Raw genomic sequence first — 18,191 nt, 5'->3', positions numbered from 1 at the left:
GAATGGCAGGTTCAGAGCAAATAAGCATGATATTGTAGACCAGGCTTTCTACCAGTCTTCGCTCATGGGAAGACTGTTTTTCGCTGTGGCTTCACTAGAGACATCTTTGCTCTTTATAAATTGCATGGTCAATGTATGTGGAGACAAACACAAAAAATCCATTACTATGAGTTTTCTCCAAGGTTGTGTTGCCAGAGTCCTGTTGCAGTTGTATCCTTCTACAAATTTAAGTGCATATATTTGAGAGACCTTCCCTCTCACTGTAAATATTCATATGCCTGAATTTTCACTTTCTTCAGAATCCCCATTTTAGATTACATAATGCTGCTCCCACCCAGCATGCGAGGAGTGACCGCAGAGGCCAGGGGACTGGCCGTGGAAGAATGTCCTCTCCAGCGCTGGGAAGGGGCACAGGCTCAGGCCAGAAGTCAGGACACGAGCAGAAACCTACCAGTCTCTGCAGCTCTTACTAAAAATACAGCTTAAATCATATTAAGCTCCAAAATCAAAGTATCAAGCAATATTTACAAATCTGAGAAAATATTTACCTTCAAAACACTTCTCAGACAAAAGCCTTCATAAATTCATAGGTTTGCAGTGCATCCATGCAAACAACATGTTCAAGATGCAGCACTTCAGGGGAAATAAATTCAAGATACGAAAACCACAATTATAAGTAGTTGCCCCATACTGCCAACAGACTAATGTCTGTCAAAAACTACAACCAAGGTTCACCAACCATGGTACTGAGAAAAAAAATTGTAGTGTTTTAAAAGTTACTTTAAGATCATTACTAGTAAACAATGACTTCTTAGCAGATATTGCCATATTGTATTCATGTTATGTTATAATATATTCACAAAAAATGCACCAGTGGTAAAAAAAACAGAACAGGTATTCTTTGAAACTAACATATAATTTATAAACCACAAACTCTAGGTCATGAATTGTTAAGGACATCACAAATCTTACAGCTACTACCTAACAATTATAACATATAAAAATATTCTGTCTATATTTATATAGACCTTGAAAAGCACAGGCTTTTCCTACTGTTTCTAGTTACTTCTTGTCAAGGATTTGTCATATTACGTTCTAAATTCAAACGTACAATGCCACATTTCTCAAAATACTAAAGAGTAAATTTCAAAAAACATTAAGAGTCCCGTTCAATAAATCCAATCATACAGTTTTCATTAGTCTTCCATATGATAAAAATTTTACAGATTTTATTTGTGCATGTGTATTTTCTTGTACTCTTCTCAGTGAAGTAAACACAAAATTAAAAAAAATGTTAAGACATTTATTTATTTTTTTAATCACAGAAGCTGGCCATAGCAATTAACTATGAAAATCTTTCCATGTTTTTTTTAAGGCACAACATAACCAGTGTATTAAATTCTTAACTTTGTTGTTCTTCCTAGGACAATGAATAAACACCAAAAATCAGCAAAGTGGCTGAATTGTTACTATCATCTTTTGGACCTATGTCACCAACGGATGTATATAATGAAATGCAGTAAAGTAAAACACAGCACAACACTTCTACCTACCAATTCCACTTCCACAAGGGTTACTTGTTCCAGCTCCCAGATCATGAACTACATATGACATTAGGCAATTCTGAATACAGAGCAACAGACTTTTGGAAAGGGCATCATCGTCTCACACAGCACTTGCAGCACAGGCCTCTGGAGCACATTTAAAACAGCCCTTAGTTAATGAGCACATGTCTAGCTGAGAAGGGTTACCATGCCCCAATTAAAATTTTGACCTACAGCTGCCAATGGTAGACCATGCATGCAAACTTTGTTATACCTATCCATACTCTAAGGTAAACTCCTTTTTAAACACAAAAATCTCCCAAATTATGTTTTACATAATAATAAGGGGGGGGGAGGGGGGAGAAGTATTGCCATTGGCAATAATCAAGCAAAAAATGTTGAAATATGATTTGTAAAATATTGATATCCATTTTTGGAGAGAGCGCCACCTTATATTGTGATTCACAAGAAAACTAAACCAGGTTGAAAGAATATTTTGCTAGGTTACCATATGTCACAAACTCTTGTATACCTAGAAACATGTTTTTAGATAAGACCATTAGCAATCACAAGATAAATAAATAGGCTGGAAAAGAAACTAACGAATTCTGCAGGGTTTTTACTAAACTGGATTATTTTTCTTATGCCTAGAAAACTGAGAACCAGCTCAGCACCATTTAAGATTTGGAAAAAAAAAAAAAGCATGTTATCAAGTATCAAGCAGAAGAGGGTATTATCTTGAATCAGACAGTTTCAGGAAGAAGCCATCTGACTCAACGCTAGGTCATTTAAAATGTTTCTCCCCTTACAAAATTAGTTACCACACCTTCATCTGTTTCTCACATTCTTAGCTACAACAGTCTTTATTAATGCATTCACCAGATCCACTGGCCTACAGCATCATTTGCTGAATGGTATCTTACAATCAGGAGCAGCCCAGGAACACCAGTCCTCACTCTGGCAGAGGCAATGTTTTATTGAAAACAGACATAGTCAGCACCTGGGGGAAAGATTTGGTCTCTGTGGTTCTACTGATATTCCCCAAAGGGTGATCCAAAGATATTACTATTAGTACTGCAGGTCAGAGTCAAACACCTTGCATGTCCTCCAGATGGAGTAAAACCAGGCTTGGAAAGTGGGATTAGAACAATAGAAATGTGTTCAGCTGTGAAATTAAAAGTAGGCCAGCATGACATGCAACATTATGCGTTGAGCTGAGTCAAAAGCAGTAATTAGGCTAAACTAGAATATGAACTTATTATCAGAACAAATTTGTGTTTTGTGTCCCTCACAGTCACTCCTCGTAACCAAAGCGGTTGCTTACCCAGCCCAAAGCACCTGGCTACCCTCCCCACATCCTCAATCCCACCTGCAGTGCCCCCAGTCCTTCCCAGATCACCTAACTGCTCACCAGTATAACTCCATCTTTCCTTGGAGCCCCTGTAGAGTCACCTCCCCAGTGCCCTTAGCTCCTCCGTGCTCCTGACTGACGTGGTGCCCTGGCAGCAGGGCAGGAGGTAGCACTTGCTGAGGCCAGCCTGGAGCTACGCCTCTGCCGTCCGCCTGGCCAGGGCACACGCGCCAACTGGCAACCATGAGCAACGCAACAGATGTAAAAGCTGGATTCTTCCTACCTGTCCTGCAGCAAGAGCACTAATTTGAGCCTGTGTCTTCTGCATACCTGCCAGCTTTCTATAATTTGGGAGGAACTGAGGTGTCTTGAGACTTCAGACAGATTTGGTCGAAACTAGCCTATGAGTTCACAAGTTAGTGGGAGGCATCGACTGGTAAACATGTAGACAAAATAAAAAGCATGAAAATGAAAAAAACAATTCTGTCAGAAGTGCATAGACGTTAATAAAAACAGCAACATAGATGCAGGTTCCAGCCTGTAAGGCTGTCGAAGTACACACAAGCACTGTATCATTCATTTATATAAGCATTTACAATATAGCTATAGAACAAAAAGCACATGTATGTTTACACACAGATGCTCATTTCAACTCAAACTAAATTGTCTATCCCAGAAAAATGCTGTGTATACACACCGATCAGAAACAAACAGGAAGACAATAACTGACTGAAAATGAGAATTTTTTTTTTTTTAAAAAGTGAAACCACCTAACCGAAACCCACAAGATCTGAGTATTTAAGTAACTACACATTTCCCCTGCCATGTTCTGAAAAACAGCAGACTGCATTCTTTCCTTTGACTTCTTGTAGCTTGTCCTTGGTCACAAAACAGTAACCCAGGAAAAAAATGATTTAATTGCTAGTTTTTTGTCAATGACATAATTATATATCCACTGCGAGGTAAATCAGCCTGAACTTTGCCAGAGAACAATGCCCTGAAATGACTGTGAAAGCAGCCTAACACATTATTTTAGGATACTTTTTACATAGTTTGCACTTGTAGATCTGAAATTAGGCTTTCACTTCAGAATACAGAGGAAGTAAAAACTGTTATAAATAGTTTATAGGTGCAACATTATTCTTTATAGTGACAAGGACTGTAGGATATGGGGTAGACCAATTACTATACTGAGCAATGCAAATATTATACACTGGCTCTATTATAACAACAGGTTATCTGATTACAGACTACATTTTCTGGTCTTAGCACAGACTACATTTTCCCATGGCACTGGTAGTACATTTTAGAAATTCATTAGCAGCTAATTCACCCAGGAAACTTGAAATTTCTGTATCAAAGCATGAAAATTAACATTCCTCATGCAAATGTCCAGCTGTACTCAACATTTTCTCAACAGAACCTTCCAAAAGAAAAGGGAACACCTTTCCACTTGCCTGAGCTGTGAACTCAAAATCCTCAATGCACCTGCCCTACAATAGATGCAGAAATTTAGCTATAGGGGAAGTAATAAATGCAGCCAGGAGACTTTCTCCTCTCTCTTTTTTCTTCTTCTAAAGTTCTGAAGCTAATGACAATGCTTGTCTTTATTGCTTCAGGCACAAGCAAAGAGTAAAAACCTAAGTGGCTTGAGAAAACACAATATTTATCAAACTAATTTCTAATTTGGTTGCTTATTTCACTGGACTTCCCCCCCCCCCCCCCCCCCCTTCTTTAACAGAAGGCTAATTTGCTCCTTGTATTTTAAAGGTAGTAGTAGAAAGTGATTAGAAGTTACTGGGGTTTGACCCCACAGAAATACTCCCTCCTGAAGTCAGTCTGCACTGGTTGAAGTGTAGCATTGGCATTGCTCACCAGCCATCACACGACCACTGTTTTGGTATGTCAGGTTTCACAGATCCAAATGGCTTGGAATTCTACAAAATCTCCTGATACTGGCAAGTATCATGGCAAAGAAATGCCACATCACTACCAAAAAAAAAAAATGGTTCTTGCAAAATTTTGACCATAAAACAGAGGTTTGAAAATTTATGGTCTGTGGATTTGTGAAGGTCATCAGAGGTAAGGAAGACTCGTAACAGTAGTATCAAAAGAAGTAAATTGAAGATGGTATTTTGAGCTCTGCTTGGCATTGCTCAAAGAAACTTGTGTTTTACAATTGACTTAAATCTGAGAAGTAACCCAAAGCCAGATTCTTGGGACAGTACCAACCTAAATGCCTTCATAATATTACCTTCTCCCATAAGCTGTTACTTTATTTTGCCACAAGAATGGTATGCTGAACACAAATGAAAGGCGATGTGGTCCCATCTTGAATGGGAAGTGAGCTGTGTCCTGCAGTCATAATTAGGGAGGGCATTGGCCCATGAAAAGATGCACACCATAAAAATATCTGCAATCCTGTGGTATATGGTGTACTGTTTTATAATCAATATTCATTCATAACACACTATAAATGGGCATTTTGTAACCTGATGCTGAATTTAAACTGCACTTTGTTTAAAAAATGATTTTGAGGGCAATCAAGGACAAAGGACAGAGCAGGAGCTTAGAGCTTCAGTACTGATATAAGCCAACACAACGTGGATAGCTAGAAAGAAGCTTTTCTGTTTACCTGTACTGAAACCTTCAATTGGCCTTTGCATGATGAAGTGTTAGAGAAGAGATCCAGTGTCTTTGAACTAAATTAGGTCAATATTATATGCAGGACAGAATTTTATGAGGGTAGGGGCAGAAAGCTGTCACTTTCTTTTAATTTCAATAAACCACACACAGCATCTTTTAAAAATTAACTAGCTCATAAAAGTTCATCAGTCCTGAATTGTAATTAATTTCTGTATGTAGAAAGATCATTTGCCCATAGGTGTTGCTTACTCATTTAAATCAGAGCCACTGCAGCTACCTGACAATTCTATTAAAACAGTTCCTTATGAAACATAACTTTATTTAGCAACTTAAAACACTGAAGCATTAAGACAAAACAGAGCTATCCATTTACTAACACAAATAAAATTGCTATCTGCCATTCATTGAGGTGCTGAGGTAGAACAGTACATTGGAAATTCCTTATCTCAACTACAGTGTAAAAATATTCAAAGCCTGATCCTAGTGTGGAGACAAAATCCAGACATGTTGCCCTCAGAATGGACCGGGGGGGGGAGGGGTGAGAGGGGGAGGATAAATATACTATATCTACCTCGAAACAAGGGTGAAAATACCTGTCTCTCCCTATCCAGGAAAACCATTTTTATCCATTATGTATGCTATTGTTCAATACCTCAGCTAGGGTCCAAAAGCAATTCTTCTACCATAATGACATATCCAATATTATTATATATCAAGCCTTTTAAGAAATTTACAGAAAACAGATTCCATCATTTCCCACAAGAAGCTGCTGCTGTCGGTACTCAGCACACTCCTGGTACAGGCTTCCCCCACGCTATGGGACAGAGCGTGTGTTTTTTCAGCTACGATGATCTCCTGTTTACTCAGAAACAAATGCGATGTGGCATGTTGGCGGACTGTATGCCACTTACAGCTTTAACATACATTTTCGCATAGCAGATAAAATGCATTCTCTTTCACTCCTGGCATGTCTCTGGGCTAAGCGAACACAGGAGCAGTGCCCCAAGCCCCACTGGAGCAGCACCCACCAGCAGGTAAGCTTACACTCCCGGTAGCAGTTTCTCAGGCCTCAGCAAAATACATTTTCACTATCACAGGGACAAGTCCTCCTAAACCCTGTGGAAAATCAACATCTCAAATGCCAAGCCTTCAGATCCAGGATTCAGATACCTACATGTGTAACTGGAGCCTCCAAACTTAAAAGTTCTAAGCTTTCGTATCTTTCCAAACCGGATCCAAGCAGGGCTCATTACATCTAAAAAACAGTGTCTGCAGAAATTTCAGGAATAAATAGTGAGTTTGACCTTGACTTGCTCCCTCAGTTTCTACTGCAGAGGAAGCTCTGAGCTTCACATTGGCAGGGATAGGCTTCTCTCATCTATGCACTTGCCTTAACAACAGATTTTGTAAGCTCATCCAAGAGAGAAGAGAATGGTAATATCTATAAGGAGACAATATATCTCATTTGATCTTCCCTGAATTACAAATTAATAAAATAATACCACTCTTTTGTAATTTTAACATGAACTACATATGAAAGAAATATATTAAAAACACAAGCCATCCACTTGTTCCCCTCATTTATTTGTCAAACAAACAAAATAAAACAAAAAGCCAGGTAGCTAAGTCAAACATTGAAGTGTAAGAAACATCATCCTCCTGCCTTGCTGGGGATCCACCCTTCATTTTCAATTCGGCACACTTTTAGCAGGGTATAAAAGTATGGAAAGGTGAAAGAGAATAAATGAATTTTAATGCAGATGCACAGGGAGGCAGAATTAACCTAGTACAGACAAGCATGAAGTCTGACCTATCTGAACCTTTGAGTTTTGGGCTTTTCAAACTATAAATTATTTTATATATTTCTAGATAATGCTGTGAATTTAACGCACACTTCAATATTCCATTGATACTTTCTTTTTTTCCTAGTCTCAAACCCATGCAATTTTGCTTCACTACCTTCACTTTTGTTTCTATCAACTCTGGTCAAAATACGTTTCCAAAAATCATCTTTGGCTCATTACAGATAATGACAAGTTGCTAGCTCATAACATTCCTGAAAGTTTCCTCTCCTGAGCAAACAGATGATTTTAAAGTATCCACACAAATACCACCATGTAATAAATGTTGACTTTTCACATCAAACTAGTTGTAGGTTTAATAGAGACCTGCATTTATCCCAAGTGGCATCAGGCTCGCTGGTGAAATTATTGCAATATTGGGTTGTGAAAATACACAAAAAATACTGACAACACAGAAAGAACCCTAGCACAATATACACGTTGGTGAGTTCAAAAGGCATCAGAGACAGCTTTATTAATGTGGTAAAAAGAGGATCTTTGAGTTTAAGAAGCAAAAATACCCATAAAATAGCACTAACTCATCAGCTTCAAAATATAAAAAAAAAATTGTCTATACTTGAACTCCTCTTCCCAGTTGACCTCTTGCTACATAATGAGGCAGAGAATGCCCTGCAATATTGGACATGTGTAAGAAATAGCTGGCTTCATAACCAAACTAGAAAACAGACTCAGGAAACACCCCACCGCCAGCTAAACAAAGTTAAGTTAAAAAATCATATTGTAAAGACTTCTTCCAAAATTTTGTTCTGAGTTTTCCTGTAATTGTAACACAGAAAGCCCTAATTACTAGGGAAGAACAAATGCAGATTCCCCCCCCCCCCCCCGCCCCCCCCCAAGCCCAGATTGCGGAGGATGCAAATACAATCTATGGCAGGAATAACAAATGCTTTATTTTCCAAGTGCTCTCCCATGATTTATGAAAGGTGTACCTCACTGTGGGAAGATAATGCCATTTGAAATGGTCCATTTCATAAATCTATCTTCCTCATCCCTAGCTGCATACAGGACTACTATGAGCTCCTGAATCCAATAACATTTTCATCCTCTATTGACAAAAAAAAGGACTTTGTTTGGAGTGAGGTAATGATGCAGTTATAGAGGAGCAGCGGCTAAAGCTTGGTCTCAGGGGCTTTCGTTGGCAGTGCCATACAGCTGCAAAGGAGAGGAAACTAGTATAAACAGAAAGAAAAAATAATCAACACACACTATATCCCTTATGTCCTTTTACTTCTAGTGGTATTAATTATAACGTGTGCCTAATCCTCTGTATGAGCACATAAACAAATGTTTTGCCTGCATTTTCTCTTCATTCTGCCATCGATTTATCACTGGGAACCCAGCTATTTCCTATTCATCTGTTCACCAGCCCAGTATATCTGCTTGTTTATCTATCTGCAAGAACGCCTCCAGAAGATGTTTTTTTGCCAAATGCAATGGTTGCTGTAGTCAGGGCTAATCATAAACGTAAGTGAAATTCATTGTGCTGATTTTTTAATGTTTCAATTAATGGCAAAGGGTAGACAGAAAATACTATCCTCAATGTTATGGAAGGGGCTTGAGCTGAGACTGAAAACAATTAGAAGCAATGCTTGGAGCATGGGAGAACAGGGAAATGAGCAGGCAGAAGATGAGATGAAATGTCTCTGGGAGAATTTGACACGTAAATACAGCCAACAGAAATAGTTAAGAGGTTTGCTATTATTATTACTATTCAAGAAAGAGGAGCTGGAGGCACCACAAGTTTCTCATTTCATTTCTGAAACGTTGGTTGTCCTACTCATCTTTGCCATCTCTGACACAGAACAGTAGAAAAGTAAATGTCATTAAAGAAAATTAGACATACCAAATAGTTGTAGATAGCAGCCTGGGCTTTGCTTTTGTTAGGAGCTGGAAGCTCTACACTAAACTGGCAGTGTGTTCACAGATTTCATGAGTAAATTTTGGCAGACTTCTTACCCTACTGAAGTGAAATTTAGTGCTTTGAGCAAATTTCCCTCTGGGCTTTTGAGCAATGACATTTTTCTACACTCTACTACCCACAGTTTTGGAGTCTGATAAATGGCCTTTGTAAAACACGAAATTTCCATGGCTTTGGCAAGAACTTTACAAAACATATACATGTTTTGAACTGTCACTCTGAGATCTTAATTTACATACTTTGACTTGTGCATGAAAAGCAATTTCAAGGTCAGATTCTGTGAAGAAATACTGGGTAACTCCATTAAAAGTCTACTGGCACTTTGCATATTTATTTTTCTTCCCCATAGTACGCATGGGATCTCATAAATCAGGATAAACAAACATCAGAGGTCATATATAGGTGTGTGTGGTGTATGTCTGCACGCAGCATGAAGGTATACTGCAAATACCGGACTGCCTCAAGAGTAACAGCAAAGAAACACCACCCCTTGAAACATATATTTATTTCCAGGGATACAAGGTTGGGAGCAAAGCTTGGTCATAAAAATGAAAAAACCTACAGTTCTTGCACATTTGTGGAAGAGAATCTCCCACGATGTGTGCAGCTCCAAGTGCGTAGGGCTAATTATACCAATGAAATACAAAAAAAAAAAAGAAAAACATGTCTCTGAAGAGGTAAGATTTTATCAGAGACTGAAAGTTTCATTGCAAACATTTGCTAGATGATATTCTGAATGCTTCTGGAAATGAAATAAGGCTATATTGCCTTACCAACGCAACTCATCATATCCACGATTGCTGGCTTTTCTATTTGCTCTTCATCCTTTTAGAATCATACTACTCTTGGAAGCAATGGAAAAACCCAAAACTCATTAGTCATGAGTTTTTATATAATACTAGAGGCTACAGAGATTATAGGAGTGGATCTCTAAAACACAGAAGAGCTACAAAAAGCCAAAAAGCTACAAAAGCAGTGCTGCTAAAAGAATGGATACGAGAGCACAAAAAGCTATTAATTTTGAGAGCAGAGATGGCTTCTGTGCACTAAGATGGACAATAAACTGTAGAAGGCCATCCTATAGCAAACTCTATGCAAAACTGCTCCTATCTTATACTGCTGTCTTTTTCTTTCCTTTTTTTTTTTGGGGTGGGGGGGGTGCGCAGGGGGTTGGGGGGGAGCACAGGCATTTGTCTTTTTCTTGAGAGCTGCAGCCATGTGTGCAACATGGAATAGGAATACTGTATTTAGAGAACCATTAAAAATCACTCAATTTTGAACTCTATTCCTCTAAGCAGAGCTGTACAGAAATGAATCTGATGTTTGTTGGAGCACCACAAGCATAGATCCAACATTACCGTTTGTATAATACAGCTCTTGAAACTGAAAAAATGCATCAACAAAGGCTTTTAATATAATGCTATCACTGTACATTAAGATATGCATTCTTTGGTTTTACTGAAACATATAAATACCTTGGTCAATTTGTCAATTTAATGCATAGTTCTGTAAACTTGATTGCCTTAAAAAACACTTCAGATTGTTGTGGCAAAACCACCCGTACTGGAGGAATCATGGGTTTGTTCGTGTCGTTCCCCCCCTCCCCCCCCCCTTGATGAACCTGAGTCAAACTACCAGCATTTGAGACATCAGGAAAGGATTTTATTGCTTATTCTGATGCCCACGAACACTAATAGAGATCTGCATACATCATTTCCTGAGAAGTCATCTGCCATTGTGTGCTACGGGCCAAGGTCAGGCCTTCCCCTTTGCACACTTTCAAGTTTGGACGGGACAAGGCTCCTAGCCTCCCTGTATCCCAGTCCGAGTAGGCTTCGATCCAAATACCACCTCGGTGCTTCTGACTGACACACATTGCAGGCCTTTAAGACTGATTCGATGTTTGCAATCAGATTTCCTCTTAATAAGCAGTCATGGTAGATATCTACCAACATGTTTATGTCCCCAAGGAGAAGTGGTGAGGATAAGAGGTGCACAGCACAGGACAGTAGTTTATCACTACTAATAACTCCCCATTGTCCAAATTACTGTGCTCTGGTAAACGTTCTGTCTCCTTTTTGACCGAGTCAAGACGATGAAAGGCTAGCCTGCAACTTGGCACCGAACAAGGCATGAGAGAATGAGCAAGCTGAGGATCAATACAAACAACATAGAGGTGACATTAATCGCTTGGAGCATTAATAGGCCATGTGCGAGTAGAAACTAGCTTAGTTTTGAAAACCAAAGGTGCTTGCCTGCCTTTTGTGATCCCGTTTTGCTAGAACGGCCACAAACGTCGCTTTTGTCTGCTGAGCAGCCTAGGACCAGACTCTGCCTGAGAGGCGGCAGCAGAAGGTTTCCCCGGGGTGTTCTGCAGGAGGTGAATGCAGCGTTAGGCACCCCGGGATGTATGAGATGAGTTAGTAGCGCTGCCTTTTTGTTCCATCATTTTTAATTCTTGACAGCAAGCTCTGTGGCTCTTGATGGGTTCATTGTATTTATTCTAAACTTAATAAACACAACAAAAACATGCCACAAGTGCATCCAAGTCTAAATATATAAAACTTCTGTTTTAAAACTCTCTTCCCCTGCCCCCCCCACTCTAAAGCCACTCTTGATCTTTTACATCAATCACACTTAGACCACCGCTTCAATATGTTCTTTTAGGAAGATCAGCAATTGCAGGGTACTTCATGATTCTGGAGCAATAATAATATAACAAAAATAATAAAATAAAAAATTTCTTTAGGAAATTTCCCCACAGGAAAGACAAAACTTGGAGCCTCAGCACTTGTAAATGGCCTCTGAGAGCCCTCTGTAGTTATTTACTGGTAGGGTTTGAAGTAGTTTCATTATTCTTCCTGGAGATGTTTACCTTCTGAATACTCTCGCTAATGAAATTAGCTGGCAGTACTTTAGTTAAGTTTTGTTAGCAAAATGTAGGCTCTGTGTAGCCAAGCTCCTTGGGCCCCAGCTCACCTCCTTTCTAACACTGGCAGTATATTTATTTTAACATTTGACTATCTACCAAATTTTAGAGAGCTTGTTTAATGACCTTCTCCAAAAATCTTCCATTCATTTCTTTAGTTTCTCACTTTATTTTGAAAAGAAAAAGGGAGAGAAATCACAGTTATAAAAACAAAGCCAGCAGAAGGGAAAATATTCAGTACCTAGAAACTGAAAATTTGAGTATTTGCTTTTTATGGGGCACTGGAGTCTCCTAAAATACAGAACTGCTAGAAAACTTAAATGCTGAGGACAAAAAAAGTTCACTCAATGGCTATGCAAATATGCTACAGTTTTGAATAGCTTTGAAAAATAATTTAAATACTTGTGTTTCAATTTATGGTCCTAAAATGCCTGAAAAACACATTCCTACTTTTTAAATGGATTTTTTTAAGTGAGTCTTAAATACACTTTGATTATTTCCATTCTTGACATTATGCCTACTCAGGCATTTTGTACAGCAATTTGAAAGCAGAAAGGCAATTCCTAGCAATACCAACAGGTATATATTGATTTAACAAACACCTACTCTTAAAGATGCACTTTCTTCTTCTCATGGAAAAGAAAATGTGAATTTAAACTGAATAAAGCCAAAAGCTAAAACACATTGTCTATAATGATTTCTTTGATGGAGAAAGCTCAGGTTCAAGTTCATTATCTTGGTATTTTCAGAGGAGCTTGCCTGCAGCTCTTAGGAACAACATTTAACTGAATTTTATATGTGAACATTAAAGAAACAGTAATGCACAGGTATAAAGTAAATGATCAAACTGGAAGTAAAGTGTACAGCTTTCTCCCTGTTAGCCTACACTGTTATTATCTTTTCAGAAGATGTCAAAACCTTTTCTCAGGATTTCTCATTTTTCATACATTTTGGAAGTAGGTACAATTACTTTAACAGCTCTCTATAGCACTAAGACATCTGTAGCAAAATCCGTTATTTACTTCAAAGCAAGAAGATTCTGAAGGCAGAAGGAAAAGGCAGGCAGAAGCAGAGGTCCAGAGACATTGCTATTAAACTTCTGGGTTTCATTAAATACAAATACAAAGAATATTTTATGTAAATCTGTGTATGCAGAGGACAAAAATGCATTTGTAGGCACATACACTGTATAACACCAGAGGCCAGAGTGATAAGCATTCTCTTGTCAATTCCTGACTGGAGCTTTAGTGTAAAACAAACTGGAATGCACATACCTACAGTCGTTACATTATTTCATCCGAGTCTGACTACCGACTCCATTTCAAGCACATCCCCCTGATCTCTTAAAACTAGGACTTGCATGAAAAGCAGTCTGAAGCATAAGCCTTGCAATAGCCAGGAAAACACATGCACCAACATATATTCCCCACACACTCAATGCAGGCTCAGTGTGAAAGGTGATGAAAGGTACAGATATTGTGCTGTAAAGGGAACTACACTTGAAGGCACACAACTCACAAAGGGCAGGACCATAGAAACCTGCTTGGAAATTGGACACAAAAGTCATCACAGCCCTGCGGCTGCCATAATTTATGTCTCAAACATTTATGTTCATCCTCCCCTTTCCCTCCTCCTTCTCCTCCTGCTCTTAAATTTTTCAGCTCTTCAAGAAAACAAAACAAAATGCTCTTCTTGTAGCAGTCCCTCCGACAGTCATAGTGGCCCAGCTAAGAGCACGTCAATGTCCCAGTCTGAAACTGTACTTTCAAAGGATTTTAAAACAAATAATAACAAGCTAGGGAAAGAAGCAAAAAAAAAAAAGTTTGTCCCTGGCTCAGATTCAAAACATTTTACAAGAGTCCAAGTTCTGTGTTGGCAAAGAAAGTAGCAGGACACAGTCCTGTGAGCAAGGGGAAGCAACACAGCATCATTTACATGCGGGGCTGCGTTCAGGTACCGTAAGGTTGTGTTTTTGTTGTTGCTTGTTTTTGTTTGTGTTTTTTGTTGTTGTTGTTTGTTTCTTTCTTTTTTTTGGATAGTTACTTTTGTTTTTAAAAGCAGGATAGGGAGAAAATACAGCTGGGGTTGGGTGGTGCAAGTAAACCATGCTGTACCAGTCCTGCAGAATCTGCGTCTCTTTTCCTGAAGGGCCACCACTTCCCAGTCCCCTCCCTCAAGCTGACTGAGTTGTGCCAAATCCGACATCTAAGATGCTAAAATATATAGGATAATTAAAATAACACACCTGGCCCTACAATAATTTGTGTCCCCAGTGTTTAGGCCCCTCATCTTCTGATGTATTTACAGCAATTTCATTTCAATACCATTGTAATTACTTAGTGAACAGAGACATTCCTCTTCAACAGCAAAATACACTTTTACTGTGTTTTACTGCAGCTAAAAAAGGAAACATATATAAAATCTCAGACACAGACAATTAATCAAGCTTAACCATAGCCTAATAACAAAGCAAGCAAAGTGGAAAATATATATGCTGGCATCTCACCACGCACTGCCACATTTTAAGGAAGTGTGAAGTCTTAGTTTGTTAGGATTACAGAAGAGGCTTCAGCAACATGCACCAATATACATAATAAGCCATAGAGTCAGGCATACTCTTCACTGTGCTAAACTACAACAATCTAATTGTTAATTAGACAAAATAAGCTGGAATGTTATTTTTCTGCTTTACATCTGTGTTCAGGACTCAGCTCCTAGTGACATCTGTCAGGTCGGGAATAATCAAGTTTCTAACCTTCATGGTCCAGGGAGAGGGCTGCTGTGCAGCTAAACACAGAGAAATAAACCTAAGGAGAACTATTCTGAGTGACACCGTGCTACTAAGCCACAGCAGCACTGGCTTCCCAGGTGTAACACTTTCTGGTAGCAAAACATTGCTTTGGCATTTATACAGAATTACAACACGTCTGCAGTTAATGAGTAGCTACATCTCCACCAGCCCCAGCTGGAAGCTGATGGGCAGCTCTGTGATGGATGCTGATGGGCAGCATCCACATCAGATGCTACTCACCCCATACCACTGTCAGCTGGGGCACGTTCATATTATCACACAATGGGAGCAACAGCATAGTAGGACTGGTGCTCACGTGTGGGGGACACATCTTTCACACTGTGCTCTCAAAGACCTCCATGAAACCTGGAGGCCTAGCCCTCGGAAAGTCTCAGAAATGCTGCAATGAAGCACGTGTGGTATGACAGGATGGGAGCTCAACACCTACACCTCCACAGAGTTGCCACTAAGGTATCAACAAAACTTTGCTTTGTAAGAAGAAATAGCGCAGCTGCTAAAAGCATTAACTCTTACTGGCAGTGTAGCATTGATAAGAAAGGTTGAACACAGAAGCAGCACATGAGAGTTTGGCTACGCAGCTCGTGGTTCTGAGACACAGTTACAAGGAATGATTAAGATAAAAATATTTAAAGGATTTGTGTGGTACTGGATTTTGCTAAAGGGATAGCAGAAATCTGAGTTAGAAGAGATGCTTTACAGAACTGAATACACACTAAACATTGCAAACACTGCTGACAACTATGTTGCTTCCAGCAAGTTCAGAACAGAGGTTTATTCTTCCTTTATCAGATTTGCCTTCCAAGTCTCCTTAGAGCAAAAGCACTACCATATGCACAGAGTAGCCTCATCTTTAAAACCCAGGTCTGTTTGGTAAGCAATCCTCTGAAAAAAAAAAAGTTAAGTGGAGATAAGCGCAAAATTTGGCTGGAAATGTGGCCTATTTGTCAAGCTGCAGTGATTGCTAATCAGATATAGAAACCTGGATGAAAACAAAAGAGGAAAAAAAAGAAGGAAGGGGGAATGAGGAGGAGAATATGAATGAGATTGAGAGCAGGTATGAAGAAAAACTTTTCCCTCTACAGTTATATAGCAACAACAACATGAAACAAAAGTAAAACATGTTCACTGTAACTGAGGACAATGCTAGCATGGTTTGAAAGTCAGCAAAGAGTAATTGTACACGCTTTTGTTAATACATTCCACTAGGATTTCTCTGAGCACTAGAAACTGCTCACTGGTTTTGCATAATAAAGCCAACCTGAGATCAGACACAACAAAACTCCATTATTCCCATATGTATTTCAGTAAAGAAGTCAGAAAGTGCTTTTTGGAATTACTATCATGATCAGCACAGAAGGATTTACAGATGTAACAAAGCTAAAAGAAAGCAAGACAGACATCGTCTCTCCTTCATTTCCTTCCTAGAACAACTAATTTTTGAAGGAGAACTCAAAGATTAGTGGGACAGAGCCCCAGTCACAACCAAGACTTTCATCATATCTTTTCATTTACAGTTCTAGCAGATTTGCTGAATTCTTGGAACCTGGTTGGTATGCACTAAGTGAAAAAGAGTGCTCCAAGGAAAATTGCAAATAATTTTTCAAGGCCAAATAAAATTTACTTGATGCAACTGATACCCAAAGGGAGCTACCTGGGATGGCAACTGTTCTGAACCCTTTCATATCAAGCACAAAACAACTTTCCTATGTTTTTATGACAATAGGCATAACAAAATAACTGCCTCCACATTTACCTGTAGCTTGCCCCATAATATTTTGCTAAAAAAAAAATAAATAGAAAAACCCTATCCCCATCATGAGTTATTTATGGAGTCCCCACCTGTCTGGAGGTGACAAACTCTCTGAGAGAAGGCCTCCAGACATATCAGATTCTAGGTATCTAGGACTCTTGTCATTTGACCCTAGGAAGAAAGACATGTACACATAGCAAATGCTTTACTTAAGTCATTTTTTCCCATCTCTCCAACATGGCACTTCAGCAATCTGGGTGGAGCAGCAGATTTTTTCACTTATTTTTTTCCTTCAAATATATACTTTGGCTCCTAATATTCAAGGGATATTTCCTATCATGGTAAAGAAGGAATTTCTTTCTTTAATATCTTCCTGTTGAAGCAAGCAATGTCACCTTAAAGTGTCAGGTAGAATTTATTTCAGTGAGCTAACAATATTCATTTCCTTACCCTGGTGTTCCTTTTAGCTTTGAGAGTCTACACACAGATTTCTCTGAAATGTAGTTCATTTTAAACATAAGAAGCAAAGTGGAGGAATAGACAAACTTATCTCACCAGAAAATCTTTATAGAAGCATGTGTCCCTGAAGAAGAAAGGCTTTATGCTTATAATTTCATCCAATATTTCTTTTCAAACGTTTGAATAATGGGCTTTACAGAATGCCTTTTTGATACTAACTGAACTTTACAACTAATAAAACCCTCTTTCTGAGCTTTGTTACTTAAGTCTAGAATCCACAAAGTGTCTTTTATAAATAATAACCTTAGGTAATTATACATAGTAAATAACCTCAGCTTTCAAGCCTCCCCATATATCATTTTGCTAAATATTAATCACAGCTTTAAGCTGTCTAACAAGCTCCTAAAAGCAAGACATTACCGAAGAGATCCCCCACTACAAGGAGTCTCAAACTATCCATCAAAACCCCTTGCATAAAAAGGGCTGATTAAAACTTCCTGGCACGGCCTTTTATTTGCTCACGTTGGTTCTCTGTTTTCCAGGCACATGAGCCTCAGTTCACCTTCATCAGGACAGGAGAGTTATCAGCCTCAAAGAACCTGTTATCCTGAGCCTGACATGGTGCGAATGAGCCTGGGTAGGCAGAAAGTGCTGCGTTAACTTGGATCTCCTCTTTCTTAATTAGGACTTCAAACAATAGGTGGGGAAAAATCAGGACCAACCACTATTATGTATTAGCTTTCATTTCTGTGCATTGATTGAGCTTATGTTGTTTTATGTGTGTGATGAAAGGGCAAATCAAAACCCATTTCTCTTTCTTGTCAATTCTCTCTCTTTTTCAACTATTTATCTTTGTATTGTATTGCAGCAACAGATGGCACATTAAAAATAAATTCACTTTTGGGGAACTGCGTACTGCG

At 38.9% G+C, this 18,191-nt stretch overlaps 1 protein-coding gene across 9 annotated transcripts in view; it reads right to left on the bottom strand.

Annotated features, from left to right (window-relative positions):
• The window catches only part of WWOX (WW domain containing oxidoreductase), a 508,525-nt gene that overhangs the window by 136,200 nt on the left and 354,134 nt on the right, over positions 1–18,191 (bottom strand). The window contains exon 10 of one of the 9 annotated variants that reach the window (XR_014588992.1): positions 7,832–8,555. The exons of the other annotated variants lie outside the window; for them this stretch is intronic. The gene's annotated coding sequence lies outside the window, so the exon portion shown is untranslated. Of the gene's footprint in view, positions 1–7,831; positions 8,556–18,191 lie in introns of those variants that run through there. 9 annotated transcript variants of the gene reach the window in all.

The sequence above is a fragment of the Anser anser genome (assembly GCF_964211835.1).
Source record: "Anser anser genome assembly, chromosome: 11".
Taxonomy (NCBI): Eukaryota; Metazoa; Chordata; class Aves; order Anseriformes; family Anatidae; genus Anser; species Anser anser.
This window is presented reverse-complemented; position numbering and strand designations above follow the sequence as displayed.